Source organism: Thunnus thynnus, chromosome 14 (genome assembly GCF_963924715.1).
Source record: "Thunnus thynnus chromosome 14, fThuThy2.1, whole genome shotgun sequence".
In the NCBI taxonomy this organism is placed as follows: domain Eukaryota; kingdom Metazoa; phylum Chordata; class Actinopteri; order Scombriformes; family Scombridae; genus Thunnus; species Thunnus thynnus.
This window is the reverse complement of record NC_089530.1, coordinates 28,339,511-28,361,564: the sequence shown is the minus strand read 5'-3', so window position 1 is coordinate 28,361,564 and position 22,054 is coordinate 28,339,511. Positions and strand designations below refer to the sequence as shown.

At 37.6% G+C, this 22,054-nt stretch overlaps 1 long non-coding RNA gene across 1 annotated transcript; it reads left to right on the top strand.

Moving 5' to 3' along the window:
• The first annotated feature begins 287 nt into the window (after nt 1–287).
• LOC137197415 (uncharacterized) lies at nt 288–12,565 on the top strand. Its single transcript, XR_010931421.1, has 3 exons — nt 288–4,227; nt 11,184–11,283; nt 12,504–12,565. It is a non-coding gene; the product is annotated as an uncharacterized lncRNA (long non-coding RNA).
• Nucleotides 12,566–22,054: the final 9,489 nt, after the last annotated feature.

The following is a 22,054-nucleotide window of genomic DNA, read 5'->3' as shown; positions in this document are numbered from 1 at the left end:
GAAAAGTACAGGTGTTAAATGATCACATTAACAGCGTCTCTGTTCTATTCAAGTGTCCCATTAAACCATGACAGTGTGACAGTGAGCCAGCATGAACAATACGAGCACCCAGAAAACTCCATCAATCATTTTATCAGTTACACCTGTGCATCTCCTACTTTCCCACTGTTCAAACAGTTTGTGAATGACAACTTTAGTAACAAGAACAACGCCTGTAACCGTGGTAACTGTAACATATAAGGCTCAGAATGCTTAGAAGACATAAACATTAAGCATACATGACAGAAACTAGCAAAAATCAACCACACAGAGACCCTTTAGAGGAAGTCCAGTCACAAACCAATTCTGGAGCGGTTCGTTTATGGTGGGAACATGATCCGACCTCCATCTGACTGACTACACGGCTGCAAGTTTGAGCTGCAGGACCCTCTTCAGGACCTTCTTCCTTCCTTCAGGTGAGAACCTTCTCACCTGGCTTTTTCTGATGCCTTTTGGTTCACTTGGATTTTTTTTTTTCTATGAAAAGAAACTGAACCACAAGTCTACCAATTCATCCACAGATTCAGACCAGAACAAACAGACTAGAGCTTTAAAAACACCCTGAAACTAAAACTTAATAGTAACCAAATGACTAGAATGTGGGTAAAACTAAGAGTTGTGAAGGAGTTGCTGGTTCCAGCAGTGGTTCTCCATGTTCTATATGTTCTCCTCAATAACGTAACAAACCTGTAGGTTTATGTTCGACCACCAGTTTCATTTCGGAGAATGCTTGTTGGTCGACCACTGCACTAAAAAAACCATTTTAATCTGGAAGTACCTTGATGAGAAGAGGGGATAAAAACAGTAGGCTGGGCTGAGATTGACAGGAAGTTGACGTGAAAAATAGGGTTGAGCTTAATACTCGGATGAAAGGAGTATCCGGTACGGATAATGGACTTTTTACATCCAAGTAAAATGTGTCAATATCCATACTCATGATGAAGGAAAATCCTCATTGGGTAGCTGTGTCCACATTAGGGGTGTGCCCGAATACAAATACATTATTCGGTAAAGCACAAATAGTGGTTTTCTTTATGAATATTTGTTTCATACAAATATTTAAAAAATTATTTGTTTTCAGGAAGAAAAAAACATGCTAAATACCCTTATGCAGATCAGTTACATCGCTATCTCAGTGTCTCTCCTCTGCTCCGCTGTTACGTCTATCAGCAGGTCTCAACGAGGGGAGTCACATCCACCTGCTACATGACGCACGTTTCCTAATTGGCTAAGAATACTGCGATACCCATGAGCTTCAGCTGCTGTTGCTATAGAGAAGAAGCCAGACAGAGATGTGAATCAGAGCAGTAATGAATTTAAAACGCTTCGTTGTTTAAGTTTTAAACGAAACGTGACACCACAGATGCTGAGTTCACTCAAAAGTGACCCAGAAATTAAAACTGAACCGACTCATTTTTCTCAACATCCTTTAATTACTACCTACCGTTAGCAGCACATGTCACCAAATTTGAAGCTCAGTGATTCCCCATCAACATCTTCTCTAGTGAACTTCTACCTCAAAGTTTTAATGTTCACAGGATTGTATCTTCGACCTTTTTTTTTTATCAAAGAACCAGATATTTTCTGACACAGTTGTTCATCTCTTGTACTGATGATTCAATCAGGAGAGTTTCCCGTAGATCTAAGCTGTCGAAGAGCTCCAACTGTGAGTCACGTTAACATTGTTTATCAGAAAAATGAATGAACTTTTACTACAGGAACCAGTGACGCCTGAAATATCTCCTCTCACTTCACAACTCCATATGCATTTTTGTCAAAAAAAAAAACTAAACAAAAAAAAAAACTAAGACAACGAACACTGGATTTGGCTGAAGGGGTTTTTGAAGCTGGATGCCAACTTTGCATTAACGCTGAAGACAAATTCATTTTTCATAAGAACAACATGCTTCGACAGGAAGAAAAAGGAGTCTGACGTTGCCATTAGATTTACAATTTTACTCTCCATTGAAACCCAGAAGACTGTAATAACAACAATCTTAACAATAATGAACAGAAATTATAGCAATGATCGTATCAGAGCTTCACTCTGCCCGTTGAGCTCAGCAGAATAAAAACATCATGTGAGTTCAGCCCACATTTAGCTCTGATCTGACACAACAGACTACAGAGCATCAGGTTTGGCGCCCGGTTTGACCTCCCTCAGAACTTGATTCTCTTTTGTCTGCCATCATGTCAGGTATTTCCGCCCGTAATCTGTTTGATAGGGACGGTTTCAGAGATCAAAACATGCGCCTGCAGACATCGTCTCTGCTCCTTCCTCGACACTCCCGCCGTTCACGCCTGACTGAGCCAGAAAAGCCTCCGGGACAGACGCTCACATCAACGGGATGACAAAGTCCCCCCTATAGAAGCTCTTGGGTTTGAAGGGTAGTCAGGGCGTCGCTGCACAACACGACTCAGGTGTTGTGTGTGAGAGAGGAACAGTTCAGACGACAGACAGGAGAGTGACCAGACTGGAGGATTCAGTGTTTTAAAATGAAAAGAGGTCTGAATGAAGTCTTTGCACTCCAAGACAGTTATCAGTTAACACATGCTAACGAAATCTGCTGTTTTTCGTGAACAGATTCGGAACAATTTCGATTTTCTGAGCTTTTATTTTGTGCATCAAAGACATTTAGGATTTAACTTAACTTGTTGAGAGAAATATGAAATATTTGTGCTGTTAAGGATTAATTCCATTGTAACTGGTGTTCTGGTTTTTTTTTTTTATGTTACCTTCCAATATTTTCACGACATGTCAAATGGGCTCCAAACACCAGAAAGTCGATTTTAAAGTATAACACTGTAGGTAAAAGACGTAGGTTTGGTTTTATCTTTTGTAGGGCCATTTTTTTTTATTAGATGGCCAAAATAAACTGTTGTGTATGTGCACTTGCATGTTCATATGCACACACACTGTATTTGCTGATTTAACTTGCTTGAAACCAGACATGTATCATAATTTTTTTTCTCTAATTTTAAACTAATATTTCACATTTTTTTAAAAAATGTGTATAAATCTGAGATTAAAATTGTGGTTAGAAGAAAATACATGTATGATAACGTGAAGGATTCTGCAGCTCTTCGCTTCTTTCAGATCGTTGATTTAGGCAACACAACAGACAAACTCACACATATCTTAAAGGACGAGTTCACAGTTTTTCAGGTCTATGCTAAAACAATAGTCAGGTGCTGTTCAAATGAGTCAAATCAAGTAGATATCTTTCAATGTTACAGTCTTTTTAGTGCCAAAGTTCCTCTTTTTGTTACTATACTTCCACCTGCAGCTCAACAGGGAAACACTGTCCGAGGAAACACAAAGAGGGAATTTGATGCTAAAAAGACTGTAAATGTGTCAGATATCCACTTGATATGACTAACTCAGACTGCTGAAGCTGAATTTAAGCTTCACAGAGACTTTTAAATGACTGTGTGGACAAACTGTGGATTTTATCCTCCATCACTTCCATTGAAAGCACATTTGAAGGATCTTTTAATATCCAGTATGAACAGGAGGAATGATTACAGCGAGGAAAACCTCTTTCACTGCTCATACGGACACCTGACTGCTGGTTTAAGACACACTTAAGATATTGTGAACCTGCCGTTTTACATATCAGCTAGTCGACAATGAATGATACAGCTTGAAGTTGAGGTTTGCAAGATCAAGTCAAGTATCCCTCATATCCTGCTCTTTCACTTTTTATTATAGTAACACACTTTTCACAGAAAACACACAAGTGTGGCAGCTCTGCAGAGATCTTACCGGTAACACGATGTGTATTAAGAATGTAAAAATATTGGTAGGGATGTCTCTGCTGTCCGTACCCAAATCTACACTTATGCTATAGGAAGAGTCAAAAATCTTGACACAATTTGAGGACTTTTGGAGCTAAATTCTCTAAATTTTGGGGGGTTTAAATTTGGAACAGCCTTCCAGAAGATGTGACATCTTTGGGTTCGACAGGTGACATTTAATCCTCGTTATTCCGGATACTTGATGTGTTATTTTTCCAGCATTTTTTCCTGACTTCCTTTTGAATTTAAACCAGTTGAGCAGCGTGATGATATTATGTGAGTACAGCGCGGAAAGATATGATGCTGAATTAATACTGTTGTGATGTGATTTTTTTCTGCTTCAGTGGAACGTCTTCATCACTTTCACCATTTTTAGGAGTTCATCAAGAGGTCAGTTCCAACACGAGTTCCTCATGCAGCAGTGTCGGATTTCAAATTGAAGATACAGTTGAAAAAAAAAAAACACACATCTGTCCTGTGCCGAGCAGAGAGGAGACAGGAGATGTTGTCTGCTAGTAATGATCAGTATTAAGAGTGTGAAGGTGGTGATGGTGCGTCGTCTCGTTTGGTGTCTGGTTTCTGGCACGCTCAACTACCTTTTATTTACCGCGCAGCCAATCTGACGGAAAAAAAAACCCCACAACAAACACACGACACACTCGACTGCAACAGTGAACATGAAGCGGGCAGACAGTCGATAAACAGCAGCTCAGACGTAACGTAAAAGTAAAGTTGAAGCCGGTGAAGATTTGGGTTTTATTCTGTGTCTGTGAGAGCAACAGGTTGTGTCTTGTACTCAAACGAGATTTATTCCTAAAATATCAAATCATCTGTTTGCTAAAGGCTGGGAAACGTTCATATATACGTTTTATATGTTTTAAAATGTAAATGGCTTCATTTATTTAGTGCTTTTATCCAAAGTGCTTTACAATGTTTCTGACGCTCATTAACACTCACAATCACACACTGATAGTAATAAGCTACCATGCAAGGTGATGATACAACCATTGGGAACAGTTTGGGGTTCAGTATTTTGCCAAAACGCCAAAGGACACCTGATTAGTGGACAAACCACTCGACCTCCTGACCACAGCCGCCCCCAGCGTAACGTTGGTTGAATTTATGTTTTCTCTCAACATAACGAGAAAATGTTCTTTGACGTATTCGGCAAGTTGCAAAAATGTTGATGAATGAAATTATGAATCTACGAATTAAATGTTCAGAGACAACGTTGTTCTTTTTTTTCCATCCAAATATCTGCTGATAGTGACTATAGCTGTAATAAACTTTTCGAAATGTCAACTTCTCAAATCCATCTGTTCACGTTGGAGCTGAATCACATCCGAAATATGAGAGTGGATAACGTGAACACATGGAAAAACCTTAGCAACCACCTTAGCAACCAAGGCTACAGACGTTTATGAGTAGAAGCCCTGACTTTTGACTTGCAGGCAGCATTTCTACATACGTTCTTCTCTAGTTTTGGAACTTTGACCATGTTTAACGTCCGACATTATAACAGGATATAAATAACAAAAAAACAGAAAAAGCAGAATATGTCACCTTTAAGGTTAGGAAAGATCATGGTCGGGTCTCCACCCTCCACTTCCTTCTGACTTCATACCGATATATAAATGTAGCTTCATTCATTAGGAGGAACGTTACCTGTGAACATAATACAGGCAGCAGTTACATTTACCAACACAATGAAATTGGGAAAACAACATAAAATAACAACTTGTATATGAAGGTCATTTCAGATCTAGTCGCTGCCAGTCGTTCTCATAAAGATTTTTGGAAATGATATTTGCAGCCAATGACGTCATTTGTGTGTCACCTGAAAGAGACGTAATAAACAAAAGAAGAAGAAAGGTTTGTGGTGTGAGAAAAAAGGAATGCAGTGTTGTCTATCTGTATGTTAGTCGGCATATTGGTTGTAACGACTCTGTTTTAATAGGGCAAGAATTTTGATTCTCTTTCAGACTGTATTAAAAAAACATATTGACCGGTTGATTGATTGATTGGTCACAGTGTAAAAGCCAGGATGCGTCTTTTGAGTTCAACCTTTTAAGCTGCTTGTTTGCAGACCACTGCGCTAAAAAAAACACTATTTTGATCTGGAAGTACCTTGATGAGAAGAGGGGATGAAAACAGCAGGCTGGGCTGAGATTGACAGGAAGTTGACGTGAGAAATAGGGTTGAGCTGAATACTCGGATGAAACGAGTATCCGGTACGGATAATGGACTCTTTACAAGCACAATTAAAATGTGTCAATATCCGTCCTCATTGGGTAGCTGTGTCCACATTAGGGGGGTGTCCGAATACAAAAACATTATTTGGCAAAGCACAAATAGTGGGATTTTTTACAAATATTTGTTTCATACAAATATTTTAAAAATTATTTGTTTTTTTACAGTATCCACCGGGGGTGTGCCCGAATACAAATACGTTATTAGGCAAAGCACAAATAGTGGGTTTTCAACGAATATTTGTTTCATACAAATATTTTTTAGAATGATTTGTTTTTGGGAAGAAAAGAACAAAACATGTCAAATAGCAGCGAGCAGGTCAGTTATAGTCGCTATCTCAGTGTCTCTCCTCTGCTCCGCTGTGACGTCTATCAGCAGGTCTCAATGAGAGGAGTCACATCCACCTGCTACATGATGCACATTTCTTAATTTGGACATCAATTTCATTTCCATCTTCAATTTTCTAAAATTAAAAGCGTAATAAAAACAACAAAAGGATTTTTAAGCCTCCTTCCACTTTTATTCAAATACAAATAGAAATATAAAATAATTTTGCTGCCTCAACAAATACAGATACAAATACAAATACTGGGTCCAATCAAAGATTGGTTAAATTTTGAAAACATTTGTTAGTCTTTTAGTTGTCGAAACTTAATGACGCACACGATTCATGTCATTCATTCAACTTCTGCAGCAGAAGAAGATTTTTTTCAGTGTTTGTCCAAACCGTCACAGCTACACGAAGAATCTCACAGAAAAAACTTGACTGTTTCCTGCAGCTGGTTAAACAAACACAGATATGAAACAAAAACTATTATTTCAGAAAAACATCAATTTACGTTTGTCTCCTCACATAATCAACGTTAGTCTGGTGCTACGTCATGTCAGCATTTGTTAAAGCAGTGTGCAACATGCTGCTGATACTCTGCAAAAAAACAATGACAAAAATCAAATTAGCAACGACATTAAAGTAGGTCGTAACTCTCTGGAGTCCAGGTTCACTTTGGTTAATATCTGCTGACTTTCTGTACTTTCATTTTTGTCTTTTACGTCCTCTCACCACATACATGGTGTCCTTTTTATTTACACAAACTCAGCTATTAAGTTTTGTTATGAAGTTTTGTTAATTTCATAAAGTATGAAGCTTCCAGGAGCTCAAATTGTAAGAAAAATGACACAGACGCCAATAAAAATGTACAAATCTTTAGTTCCAGTTCAAGTAAACAATATTGTTTCACTGTTTATACACACAAATACAAAAGAATAATGTGAATTAAAATTGTAATATTGTCTATTTACATGTACAAATAATTTTTGTTTGTTTTTTTTTCCATTGAAAGTATGCATATGTCACTGTAAAACACTGAAAATATGAATAAATCACAGTTTAATACACAATGTGAAAACCTCACATCAGCACTTTACACTGGGTTTTCTCAGCGTGTCTTTACATGAGTATTTAAATAAAGTTATGTGAGTATACAGTAAATAAAACAGTAAACAGACTCCAGGGGCTTTACAGTGTATAAAAACATACAGCGTTGTAATATTGTTACAGATATTTGCTTTTAATACTTGTGCTGATACGATACCAGAGATCCAGAACCAATATCTAAACTTTTTTGCAATATTTTAAAATGTTTTCAGTGTGTTTTTGTAACAAAAGAGTCCAAAGTTCTCAAAGGTTAAATGTTTTCTTCACACGAGCAGCTCACGAAAACCTTCTCCAAATAAACTACAAACTTCAAACTGGCAAAAATGAATCTTTAAATCTTAAACTGTCTCATCAAAAAAGTAAATAGCTGTGGAGAAACTTTGTTCGGCGGCGTGAGAGTGTCGAGGTGTGATACGCAGCCAAACGCGTAGGTGTAGAAGAGTCAGAATCAGATTTTGGAGGTGAGTGTGTCCGGCGTTCAGGGTTATTTTGGTCAGCGGCCTTTTGAGCTTCCGTGTTAAGTGGCGTCTAATCTGCTGCAGAGCTGAAGTTTAAAGGGTGAACGCTCGGGCATCTGACCCCCGTCCCGCTAAACAAAGTCCTTCACAGGTCATTAGCACCATCTTCCACTCTGCTAATCCCGGCCGGCCTGCGCGGCTCGGCGCTCCGACGGACACCGGTGAGGAGGACCGAGAGGACGAGGGCCGGAAAAGTCTGGAGATCAGAGAGAGAAAACACAAAAACATGAACAAACCCTCGAGAGCTCTGTGAAGACAGAATTATAAAATGTTAAACTTTTCTAAAATGGGACGAACTGTCATTTTGTACTATTTTAAGCTTTAATTCTGCTGGAATAAAGAGAAACTTCCCTTCCACAAGATATCCTGTCTTCATAATGTTAGCTTAAAATCTCTTAACTTTATTGTCTTTAAGAGGAATTTTATCTTAGAGCCAAGTTAAAAAATAAAGAAAACACACAGACTTCACCATAAAACACAATAAAATACATAAAACATAATAAAAGTGTGTAAATTTATGTCTAATATCTGCTGAAACCATCCACACGTTACTGTAAAATGTCTGTTTTTTTTACAATCAGCTGTTATTTTGATCATGTTTGTAATACTGTAATATTTTTATTTCTCTCATCAATCTGCAAACTGTAAGAAAACCAAAGTGAGAAAGTCTTAAATTTTGCATTTTTGTCATCTTGAAACTCAAAAAGTCCAAAAAGTAAAATAAATCCAACAGAAAATAGGTCAAATTTTACTTTAAGTCTCACAGTTTAGCATCAATATTCAGTATATAAACAGTTAATAAATGGTTTATAAGCCGATATAAGAGTTTATTAATGTAAAGTATTTGTAACTTCTCGAGACATATTTTATATCATCACAGCTGTGTTTTACTATATTGTCATTAATCATTTGTTTAAACAGCAGCAAACACTTCTGGGTGTCAACAAATAAATGAATAAACACTTAATCTGATTAATATTACGTTACAGTGTGTTATAAACCATTTATTAACTGTTTATACACAGATATACAAAGTTTTACACTGTTTCAGATACTGATCAGTTTATGTGGCTTTAACTTTGATCCAGAGCAGAAAAACATCATTAAAGTTAAAATTATGAAGATATATTTAACCATAATATCCAAATATCTAACCTTTAATAGTACAAACATACACTGTTGATTCATACTGAGGAATAAAAAATATTCACCTGTCAAATCAGATCAATATAAAGTTACTGTAGTCGTTAACATCATGTTTGAATATTTAGGTAAAATATTATTATTTTGCTAGTTTGTTTATTGTCTTTTTCCTGTTATTTAATGATCTATTTTGCACTTTTGACCCGTGTTTGTGGATGTATTAACTGGTGTATTAACTAGTATTTTGCATGTGATAACTAACATTTTAAATGTCTCTGTGTGTTAAATGTTGTGTTTTGCACGGCTACATACACCGACCGGATGTTATTATTATATTATTGCATGAGTCTTTTCTTCCTGTTTGTTGTTCTGCATGATTTGCAATCATGAAAATGTTTATTTTGTTCATCATTTCATCTGTTTCACAACATCTTTCCAGTTAAAAATGCGTGTCGGCTGTTTTTATTAAAGTTTCTTTATAAATAAAGAATGTGAGACAAAGAGAAGAGACTCTGGTGTCGTCCTCACTGTGTGTTCACACTTACACACGTCTGGCACGTTCACTTGTTTTGTGTGTTTTTTGTTTTTTTTTTTTCAAATTCTGGATTCATTTCAGTTTAAGAGCCGAAGTTTCACAGGAAATAAAAATCATCACCTCGCCGTCGCTGCTGGTGAAAGTACACAGAAGGTGAAATATTCCAGTTTACTGAGAAAAACAAACAAAAACAAACAAACACACACAAGATATTTTTCCATCGATGTGAACGAAAAGGAACGATCTGTATTTTACAAACACTGTTTTATGTCTGAAACGATCCAAGTGTTGAAAAAAACTGATAAAACAGAATTTAAATGTTTAAACTCTCTGCTCATTAGAGTCAGAATCAATAATCTGATGATGAAAAGTCATTTTCAGACTCTTTCTGGATTATTTATATAAATCCTACTCTGTGGTATTTTTCTATTTGTGCATTATTTCATCTTTACTGGTTGTTTTATTGTTATTTCAGCTTGATTATATGGATATAACATATGATATATGATATACGGATGGATATGAAGTCTAGAGCTGCAATGATTCATCAATTAGTTGCCAACTATTAAAAGAATCTGCAACTATTTTGATAATCGATTAATTGTTTTGAGTCATTTTTTTAAAGAAATAAACATCTAAATTCAGGTTTCTTTAGTCGTTTGTGACAGTAAAGTGAATATCTTTGAGTTGTGGACAAAACAAGACGTCATCTTGAACATTTTTCACCATTTTCTGACATTTTATCCACCAAACAACTAATCTATTAATGGAGAAAATAATCAGTTAGTTGCAGCCTTAATGGAGTCTCATCTAAACATCAGTTAATATAATATCAGCTTTTAAAAATCTGCTTTAGAAGCAACAGCAAAAAAAAAAAAAAAAAAAAAAGGAAAAATACGCAGAATTTGCAGATTTTTAAGAAAAAAATCTCACTGTAAATTTACATGTTGTGTTTTGGGGATATTTTAATATCACATGAAGCAAGTTTGTGTTATTTATGTGCATATAGATAAAAAATTAAAGTATTAGCTGAAACAGGCAGCCTGTTTGTCAGGAGCTCAGTCAGACGGTCTCGGTGGTGGTGATGTGTTTGTGAAATTATACGACAGCTTGAAGGGTCACATGAGGTTTTTCACCTGAAGAGGGAAAAAAAAAAAAAAATCCCTCAGTTTGATCAAAAACAAGACAAATCCTCCAAACTGGGAGCGACTGAACAGCTGTGAAACAGCATTGAACTAGTTTTACAGTGAAAATGATACTTCAAAATAAAAGTAAAACACTGAATCCTGCAAACTTCCTATAAAACATCATGAACAGGCGGTTTGAAGCAGCAGCAGGAGTTCATCGTCTTCTTCAGCTTCTTCATCATTAACACACACAGACAGACAGACAGACAGACGTTAATAGCATGTGTCACATCATGTAATCTCCATGTTTGTTTGTTGTTTATGATTGACGTCTGCAGAGCTGTAAACACCCGGATGGATGTGCAGCTTTTTAAAGATGTGAAACCCAAGAGAGGAGAGGAGAGGAGGTGAAAAGAGGACAACAGCAAAAGATTACAGGTAAGAAAACACATCTACGCTTCTCAAAATACTCCTAAAAAGAGGATTTTTATCCTGTAGGGAGACAAAAAAATGGGTTTTTGTTGATCAAATGTCAGGATTAGAAGATATTTTCACTTGTTTTCTTCCTTTTTTTCCACTGCAAAGAGTCTGTGTCTCATTTTAGCTCATTTAGTAATTTGAAAATGTCCAAAACATCCACAACTTCCTCGAGAGACCCGCCCTTCCCCGAAAACAAACACTAAATACACTAACCAGTATCAAAATCAGATCATCTGTCTTGTTTTTTAGAGGAAAATAATCTTAAATGTTTTTTAAATGATGTAAGTGAAGTTTATCTGCCTTTCTGGATCGGAGGAGCACTTCATTTGTTACAGAAAAGTCGCTGAAAATGGATGAAAATGGTTCCAAAATGGTGAGAACAACAGGACAGGAAATGGTTAATAGTAGGAAAATTCTTCATGCTTCTGCTGCCAAATATTCATCTTCCAAACGCCAGTTAAAGTATCTGCCTGCAGGGTGAGACTGAGATGGTTTCAGCTGATTTTTTGTTGCCGTGTATTTTGTTGTCTGAGTGTCCTGAATCACGCACGCACATCTTGTTTTACAGCAGTAAAAATATTCTGACAAACGTTGAAACTGTTTGCATGCAACAGCTGGAAACACAATCAGAAGCAGCAGGACGTTTGATGCAGGGAACTATCAACCTGTTTTTATATAAAAAATGTTTTTAACAGCAGAGCAGGACTGGAGGAGACACTAACTCATCACTTGTTGGCTAAATTTACAGAGATTTGTCAGGATGGTGGTAATTTCCCACCCTGCTAACAGTCAGTGAATGTCACACAGTCAGTAAAAGCTAATATTGGTAGTTTATTGAATATTAAATCATCTTTCATATGATGAATTAAAACAAATGATCCTCAAAACACATAAAACCACAACTTTGACATGTGTACATTTAATTTCCACAGTTAATTCTTTTAATTGTTGTACATTAAGATGAATTTTAATGAGTTAATCTGAGTTTCATTGTATCGTTTTGGCTTTTTAGGAAAAGTTTAAAATACACAAAAGCTCCTAAATGTCATCTGTCAACCGTTAAATCCCTGAAATGCAAATTTTAACCTTTTTCTTCTGCACTCAGTTCAAACATCTTTTCCCTCCTCCATGTTTGTGTTTGTATTTGTGTGTTTTTGTTTTTGTTTTTTTCTCTAAAGCTGCTGTTGTTTTAGTGGGCGGAGTCTGATGCTTCCCATCCTGCAGACGACCAGTCAACAGACACTAAAGTGACTCGTAGCTGCCAAATATAAATATAAATATAAATATAAATATAAATATAAATATAAATATAAATATAAATACACTAATACTGAGCAGCGATTATTGTAAATAAAACATAAATGTGTGTGTTTATGTTGAATTTTGCAAATCTTGCAAAAAATTGAGAGAAATGTTAACATCTAAACAGTAAAACATGAAAAATATTTAAAATTAATAAACAATTTAATTTTCCATCACCGTTTGTGGCAATAATGTGACTATTAAGATACAAATTATGAATATTTATATGTATTTGTTCTGTTTTTATCAGTTAAATGTCTCATTCATCATATCTGAGGTGGTGAAATCATCTAAATATATATTTAATAAATATAAATCATATTTCCTTTGCAGCTGCGGCTTTTGTTTTAGTTCTGAGTTGAATTTAAAACATTAAATGTGAAATTAATTTGCAGCAAAAATACATTTCAGTTGCAAAAATGCAAAAACTGTGCAAATACATGGAAAATACAAAATTTGCTGTTTTACATTCACAAATGTTTCAATGTGACACTTTAAATGAATTTATCTTATTTGTGTAAAAGAAAAATGTGCAAAAGCTGCAAAACATTTAAATTGAACTTACTTATTCATCTTAAAAATGACCGAACTTTATAAGACGTCAGAAGAAACTAAATCATTGATTAAAAATACATTTCAAACATATAAATCTGGGTTTGAAAATGTAAATAAAAAGCTTTTAAATCTTTAAATATAAAGAAATAAAGACACAATGAATGACAGACTTCACATGTCTGTAAATAGAATATAACTGTTAACATTTTGCTTTTAATAAATTAACATAAAATGATCTTTAAAGGAACATTACGCTTCATGTTTTTGTTTCCTCTGCGTCCACACAGAGAAATATTTACTGCAGAGCTGATAATCTGAGAGCCAGAGTCGCCCGACTGAAGCAGGATTTTAGACTTTAATGCAACCAGGAGGAATGTAGACCAACACCAACCCTCCCCTCCCCCCACCCCCATCACACACACACACACACACACACACACGCAGCAGCTTTAACCCTGTGAAGACGCATCTTTAAATAACTCAACGCTGCTTATTCTTCTGCTCTTATGAACGACTCATCAATCACAACACAAGAAGAAGAAACAAGAAGACCTGATATTTAAATCTTTATATTAACTACAAACATACTTTATATTGTTATTTAATGGAGGGAAAAGCATGAAATCTCATAAATTATTTCATTACTACTATATTATGTGGTGCAAACATTTCAAACTGCATATAAATGTTAATAAAATTGCCTTGATGATCTCTTGTATGCAAACATTCCTCAATATAAAGTCAAGATCTCTTAAATCTCCTTTAATTCAGCAGATTAGACGACCGGCTGCTCAAATCAACTTTAATTGAAGTCATTCAAACCTTTAATCGTGAACTTTTAAGGGTCAGATTCTCTTGTTTTTGCCTCTTAAAGTTGCTGATTTGCATCTTTTATGTTAATATGTAAATATTAAAGGGCTCATATGGTGTAAAATTCAAAGGTTTTCTTCGCTAAAGTAAAAAGGTTAAATGTGTGTTTGTGTCGGTCTGAAGCCGTTTTGACACATCAGAGAGGTTTCGTTCTGTCAGACTGAACGTTTGACGGTTGTAACTCGCCGGTAAGGAAACGTTTTGAGCGTGGATGTATTTTGGCAGCGTCTGACAGGCCTGCGTGTCCCGCTTTAAGGCCATCATCATCATCATCATCATCATCATCGGCTTCGGTCGAAGCCAAAAAAAAAAAAAAATGCTGCAAAACTGTGCTGCAGTATTTTCAAACAAACAACGCAGGAAGTGAAAAGGAAGGGAAAAAAAAAAAAAAAAGAGCTCTGACCCGGCTCGCTGCGGCGCCCGGCGCACACCCCGCCCCCCGGTGAAGATCGCGTGCAGAATCCAGGCAACCCAGAGCGTGCTGGGGGAGCGCTCGCTCGCTCGCTCACCGCTGCTGCACACCCAGGCGACGTGACCTTCCCTTCCCTTCCCTTCGTCAAACAGCCCAGCGATGCGGGGGCTGCCCGACTCACTGAGCATGCTCAGTAGCATCCGCAGCGTTTCGTGACAACACTAATAGTCTGCATGGATCACTGGCACGCAGAGTCACTTCTAATTAGAAATATCTCAATCTTCCACCAGGGTTTTATGTTTTTGTTTTTTTTCCTCTCGTAGTGCGCCGGCATCTGAGTGGCTCGCCGAGGTGCCAGTTTCCTCGCCGACTCCGCCCCCCCCTTCTCCCTCCCTCCCTCCTCCTCGCCTCTTAACCTCCCTTCGCTTCCTGCTCGGTCAGAAGGCCAGCCTTCACGCCTCCTCCCCCCCCCGCCCCCCCCACCCTCTGGTTTCTACTCATGAAACAAGAAAATAAAGGAGGGGAGGAAGGGGGGGGGACATCCCCGACTCGCTCTTCATCCTCACCTCGTGGCTTCACGCTCTATTATGTATGCATGCTTTCATCTCTGCTGCCGTGTTCGGACGTTCTTCTTCTACCTTTCAACCATCTGCTGCTCTGAAGGTGCTTTTTCATGGAAAATCGCTGCACGTTTTTCCAGATGTACAGTAAAAGGCGCAGTCGCTCGCCATCCTCCCCCCCCCGCTGACCCGCCTCTGAGATGTCGGCCATTTCTAACCCACTTTCCGCCCCCACCGCCCCCCCCCCCCCCCCCCCCCGTCTGAGCGTTGGGCTCTGCAGAGCTAAGCTGCCGCTGTGCCGGGACGTAGCAGGGGGTCGAATTCGGAGGGGAGGTGGAAAGTGATGGATGTCACCCAACCAGCTCAGATTATAACCGGTAGCTCGTCCAGTAATTGACTTTATTTACGAGAGGAAGGAAACGACTTATCCTCTTTTTGAACTCTGAGTCGTTCGGCTCATTTGACAGAGAGGAAGAAGCTCTTTTCTCTCTTTTCTCTCTTTTCAGAACCACTTTCGTTTGTTCTTTTTGTTCTGATATAATCTTTCGCTGACACTCGCCTCTAAAGCGACCTGCAGCCAGTCACAAAAGCACACAAAGAAGCTTTAACCTGCAGGTCTCTGGCCTTACAACTACGAGGTCAAAGGTCACAGCCCACAGCCTGACAATAGGTGAAAAGCTGGACGAGGAAGACCTGGCTTTTTTTTTTTAGATGTTTCAGTTTGGTTGAAATTGACGGTAAAAGTTTAGCGGCAGGAAGAGTTCAGGAGGGAAGGTGAGACCGGATCGGACTGACGGAGCTCAGACAGACAGACAGCGAGGACGAAAGAGACAAGAAAAGAGACGAAAACATGGAGTCAGAGAGACGGGCGGTCAGTCAAGCAGACGGACGGACAGACAGGTGTGTGAAGCGAACAGACTGGTAGAAAAAAAGACGGAGAGATTTAAAGAGGCAGACGGACGGACGGACAGGTAAAGACTCAGTTCAATCTGCACAGTTTAGCCTGGAAATCAGAGCCGAAGCACCACCCAGCTGTTGTTACTGGGTTCTGACCACATGCTGCACTGGGTGACATGTTCCTTCATCATCATCATCAACACACACACACACACATACACACACACACACACACATACACACACACACACACACACCGTCCTGCTGCCAGAAACACTCACTAGAGCACCAAACGTGGATTCATCCGCCGCTGAAAATAGTTCCCAAGAAATGCACTGTTTCCTCTTTTTTATTTCATAAAAACTACAAATGAAACGACAGATCTGTGAGCTACAAACAGAGGAAGGAGGAAAGTGTTGAGACACATCGTTAGTTTTGGATCAATAAAGCTGCAACGATTAGTCGATTATTTAATTAGTCTCCAACTGTTAACATTAACATCATTGTCATTTGTCTCTAATTCTCTGATTCAGCTTCTTAAATGTGAATATTTTCTGGTTTCTTACTGACAGTAAACTGAAGATCTTTGACTGATAAAACAAAACATTTGAAGACGTCGCCTTGGAACTTTGAGAAACAAACGATCGATACTTTTCACCGTTTTCTGACACAAATAGACCAAACAACTAATCGATTAATCCTCAAAATAATCAACAGATGAATCCATAATGAAACTTTATCCTTTCATTTCTTTTTGATTGGTGAGTTTGTGGGTGAAGACGGTTGGTTTTAGTCCATTTTAAGCCAAACCAACAGAAACATCAGGCAGCAGTCGCTCTGAGTTTCATACATCACTACTAATTTGTATATTTTATTACCAAATAAAAAATAAAACTTTACACAACACGATTTGGTCCAAACAACATGAATCTGCATCTATTCTGATGAATCATTTAAGTCGTCTTTTAAAATAAAAAGCCAAACATTTTATATGATGATTTGCTGTTTTTCTCTGTTTTATATCGTTGTAATCTGGATATGTTTGGGTTTTGGACTGTTAGTCAGAAAAAACAAGACGTTAGAAGGCGTCTGACATTTTCTAGAGCAAACTATTAATGAATCGATTAACAGATGAAACAGAGCGATCGATCACTGCAGCAGCAGATTGTTTCATTTCCTGAGTTCACACAGTCTTACAAAAGACTGATTTCTCCTTTTTTATAAAACTACGTATGAATTTATAGTGAGATCAGGCCTGAAAAGGAGGTGAGGTAGGAAGAGGAGGAAGAGGAGGAGGAGGAGGGGAAACAGGGAGAAGATGTGAAGAGGAGAGATGGAGGAGAAGGTGGAGGATGGTAGAGAGCATCTAGCAGCAGGAGGTGGGCGGTGGTCAGGATGAGATGGAGGAGGGGGAGCAGAGATACGTGAGGAAGGAGAGCAGGAGGAAGAGGAGGAGGAAGAGGAGAAGCTGGCAGAGAAACAGAATAAAGGTGTAGTTTCAGTAAGGAGGAGGTGGTTTAACGTTGTTGTAGAGCCACAAAGTCCAGAGACAGACAACGTTAGTTTCTTTAAAGTCTTCCTCCGCTCAAAATCAGGTCTCTCTTCTTCTTCCTTCACTCGGATGTTTCTTCTCTCTGCAGTTTGTTTCACTTTCATCTGCTGACGGCGGAAAGTTTCTCTGAGTTCACCTTAAATCTCAGTTTAACACGTGTACCTGCTGTACCAGCAGGATTTGTGACATCACAACTAATTGGGAGCCAATCCCAGTCCGGTATTCAACTTACACAACCGTGAAATGGAAACTTGAAGCTTCCAGAACACAAACACGTCACAGAGAAGAAGAGACATCCGGTGTTCAGCTCTTTGAAATGAACGAGATGGTTTTATTTGAAGGGTTTTAATGAGGTTATTTCACTTTTTTTGTGGTAAAACCATCAGATTCAAACTATATTTCACAGCAGAGTACTACTATTAAAACATGTGTGTCCCAGTAGTGTAGCATCATAAACTGGTTTTACTGGGACGACACATAACCACAACACCCACAGTCTGAGGATCTTTGTATCACACCAGTGTTTCATGTCTCCCTCTACACTCTCATCTGTCAAATAAAAGCCAGAAATGTTTTTACTCATCGAGCAGCGACGTCACATCAGAAAATGTGTTTTGTCGTGTTGGAATAAAAAACTGAGCAGAAAAAAGAAGTGAAACAGAGACTGACGGCCGGAGCTGGAAGGAAATACAGGAGGAAGAGGAAGAGGAGGAGGAGGAGGAGGAGGAGGAGGAAGAGGAGGAGGAGGAGGAGGAAGAGGAGGAGGAGGAGGAGGAGGAGGAGGAGGAGGAAGAGGAGGAGGAGGAGGAGGAGGCAACGTGTCTCCTGGAAATTACGTTTATTATAAAGTTTGTGGTAAATGAATGATTGCTGGCTGAGTTATGTTGAGTGTTTGATTAAAGGAAGAGTTACATTTATTAACATATATTAACCTTTTTTTTTTCTTTTCTTGTTATAAAGTAAATACTTTATGTTTTTAAGTGATAAAGTATCATTACGGTAAATTAGAATATTGCAGTAAAGAAAAGTACCGTAAATCCTCTAATACAGGGGGAAACACACTTTACTGCATCCTGTCTGCTACTAATGTTGTTTCTTTTCTTTTCTTGTTTTGGTTGAATATTGATGTGTTTCAGTGTGGTTATGATCTGTATGAATACATGTTAGTGTTTGGATGTAAACATGTAAAATGTGAGTTTTCTGAATGTTTTCTGTGTAAAAACAACACAGATGTGTCACAGTTTGCTCCATAGTTGTTGCTGTTGAAGACTTTTGAAGACTCAGTGTTGAAAAATGCAGGTAACCAATCAGAAAAGACCAGGATCTTTCTTCTAACCTCAACTCAGAGCTGCGAGCGACTAAACACGACCGTAAAGATGTTTAATGATGCTTCAGTTGCTATGAGAGGCTGATGTATCGCAAGAGTGCAAATTATAAGAAAACAAAAGCAGCAAACATCCTCCTCTTGATGAAAACATGATGCAGGAAGCATTATAGTCCCTCTTAAATATGTAGTTGTATATGAACTTGATTTGTAGGCGACAGAGTTGAAGAAGAAGAAGAAGAAGAGACAGAGAGGAAGAGGAGACAAGTGAAGAAGAAATACCAGAACAGGACATAACGTTTTTGCCAGAAACGTTAAAGCTGCTGAATTTTCTCTCGACGTAACGAGAAAATGTTGAAAGAAGAGAGACGTGACGACAAGAGGAGGATGAAAGAAATGGAGGAGGAAGAGGAGGAGGAGGAAGAGGAGGCGGATAAAATACAGAGAAAGATGTTAGTGAGGCTGTTTAGCTCCAGCAGGAAGAGACCAGACGGGGGGGTCAACACAGATAAACACTAAAACCTACTGGGGTTAAACAGGGCGTGGCCTGTTTGACCTCTTTCTTCACCTCCTCTTCCTCATCCTCCTCCTCCTCCCCCTCTCTCTCTCCAGCACCAGGCTCTCATGGGAACCAGCAGCATCCAATAAGGATCTAGTGGAAACCAGGCTGTGAGCCAATGAGAAGGCCAGAAACCACACGATCATCCCTCCCCCCTCCTCCTCCTCCCTCCATTCTTCCTCTTCTTCTTTCCTCCTCTTATTCTTCTTCGGTGTATTTCAGCGTCAGCAGAGGCCCTTTGCGTGACCATTAATCACCTCTGAGGGTGAAGCGACGCCGCCGCCGCGGCAGCTCTGATCAGCTGATCCACTCAGCTCGGCTCATTGGTTAATAATGCAGCAGCCAGGTGTTTTTAGGGCCGAGAGAACATCCACTCTGCCTCTACGGGAGTCGCTGTCTGACAAGGGTCAAAGGTCAAGACCGGAGCTTAGACGCCGTAGTAAACAAAATTACTGTAAATGTTAGTAGAGCGGCTTGAGAAGCGAGCAGAGAGCAGAGATAGAAAAAAAAAAGACTTTAAAATGCATTTATCCTTTATTTTGATCTGCTGGGTTTTTATACTTTCAGCTTTACTTAAAGGGACAGAACAACATTTATCCACATCGTATCACTGGAAACCAGTCTGTAAAACACTCCTCTGTGTGTTTTAGGATCCTGTTTCCCTTCTTTTCTATTTATAAGACTTTTTTTGAGTTGTATAATCCTTCAACAGTCGAGTCTGCAGTGCTGGAAAGTAGCAAGTACATATTTTTATACTTCCACTCCACTACATTTCAGAGGGAAATATTGTACTTTCTACTCCACTACATTTATTTAACAGCTTTAGTTACTTTTCAGATGAATATTTGACACAATGGATAATATAACAAGCTTTTAAAATACAACACATTGTTAAAGATGAAACCAGTGGTTTCCAACCTTTTTGGCTTTTGACGTCTTACAAAAAGCAGTGTGTAGTCGGGGTCACATTTCACATGTCTATGAGTTGTTAACAGCTCCACCAAATAGTGATTTTTCCCTCTAAACTTCTCACATGCTTTCATTTCAATAAATGTTCAACAGATTAGAGAAAAAGTCCAAAAAACTGAGAACAGATTTGTTTTTTCTCTCCCGTTAATCATCTCACGGCTCCTCTTGAACTGCGTTATTGTTCACTGATGACGTAACACTGATGGAAATTAATGCACAATACGAACAGGAGTCTATAAACAGATGAGTGGAAGGAAAATGGCTGCCGGGAACATCCTGCGTTTGAAATGGTTTGTAGTTGAGCAGCTAAAACCTGCAGAATGCTCCTTTAATAAAAAATACAATTCAAACTTCAGCTTTTACTGTAAAGAATTGAATAAAATAAAATTCTTCTTATTGTCTATTTTATTAGTGTCTAAAAGCAACAACATGAGATCCTAAAAATATATTATCATCATCATTATTATTATTATTACATTTGAATAAGAGATAAAAAGAAGTTCTACATAATAACAATAATAATAATAATAATAATAATAATAATAATAATAATAATAATATATTTACATGTTGTTTTGACTTTTTAATGTGTTTCTATGTGTGAACAACTTAAAAATGTTTGCCTCATAATTTTAAACTACAGGATACAATATTACATTATATACGTTTCTAATGTAATCTAATGCTAATGTATTTTCAGAATAAAATATCCTGTATCTTTAACTCTGTTTATTTTATAGTTTTGACACATCTGGAAGTTTTTCTTTTAAAACTTTAATTTTTTTACACATGAATCTGTGAATCTGAGATGCAGAAATAAACACATTTATTTGTTTATTTCGCCATAAATATCTTGTTTTCTGATTATCAGTAAATCAGCGGAGAAAAGAAAACTGGTGTAAAACTGATCAGATGTGCGAGACAGTCGAGAATTCACCTTAAAGCCTCCTCTATGTTTATATATATATATATACATATATACATATATATCTATAATATCTCTGTATGTTCCAGGTTTGGTTTCATGCTGTTTGTTCATTTTGTGATCATTTCTTTTTAATTTCTCTTCATTTAACTCGTCCTTTCGTGTGTTTGATTTACACAAAACGATTTAATATTATTGTATGTATTTCCGCTGTTCTGCCTCATTAGAATAAAATAACTATTTCTACTTACAAAAGTTAAATGAAAAATAAAAATCTTATTTTTTTTATAAACATTTAACAGACGACATGAACTTTAACAAACCAAAAAGCAGCAGAGTGAAGTTTTCATGAAGTTTCTTCCAGAATAATATTTAAAAACATTTCCTTAACTAATCATTTAAAATGACGGAAAAACTTCAGATGACAGATGAAACACCTGCAGATTTATGTGTTTTATAGGCACGTGCCGCTCAGATTCACTGAATGTCTGAAGAAAAAAAACGCATAAATAACATTTAACTTAAATTCTGGTTTATTCATCAGTCATCGAAATAAAATATTAATTATTTGCGCTTTAAACTCAAAACTGAACGTTTCCCAATGATGAAAATATTCTAATAGTGAAGAAGAAATGACTCATCATCATCATCATCATCATCATCATCATCATCATCATCACAACTCTGTACGGGTAAGAGAGGAAATAAATGCGACTTTTTTCCTTTTAAAATAATTATCTCACCATCAAACACGAGTTCAGATTTGATTCTGTTTTAATATCTGATGATAAAAACACACATGAC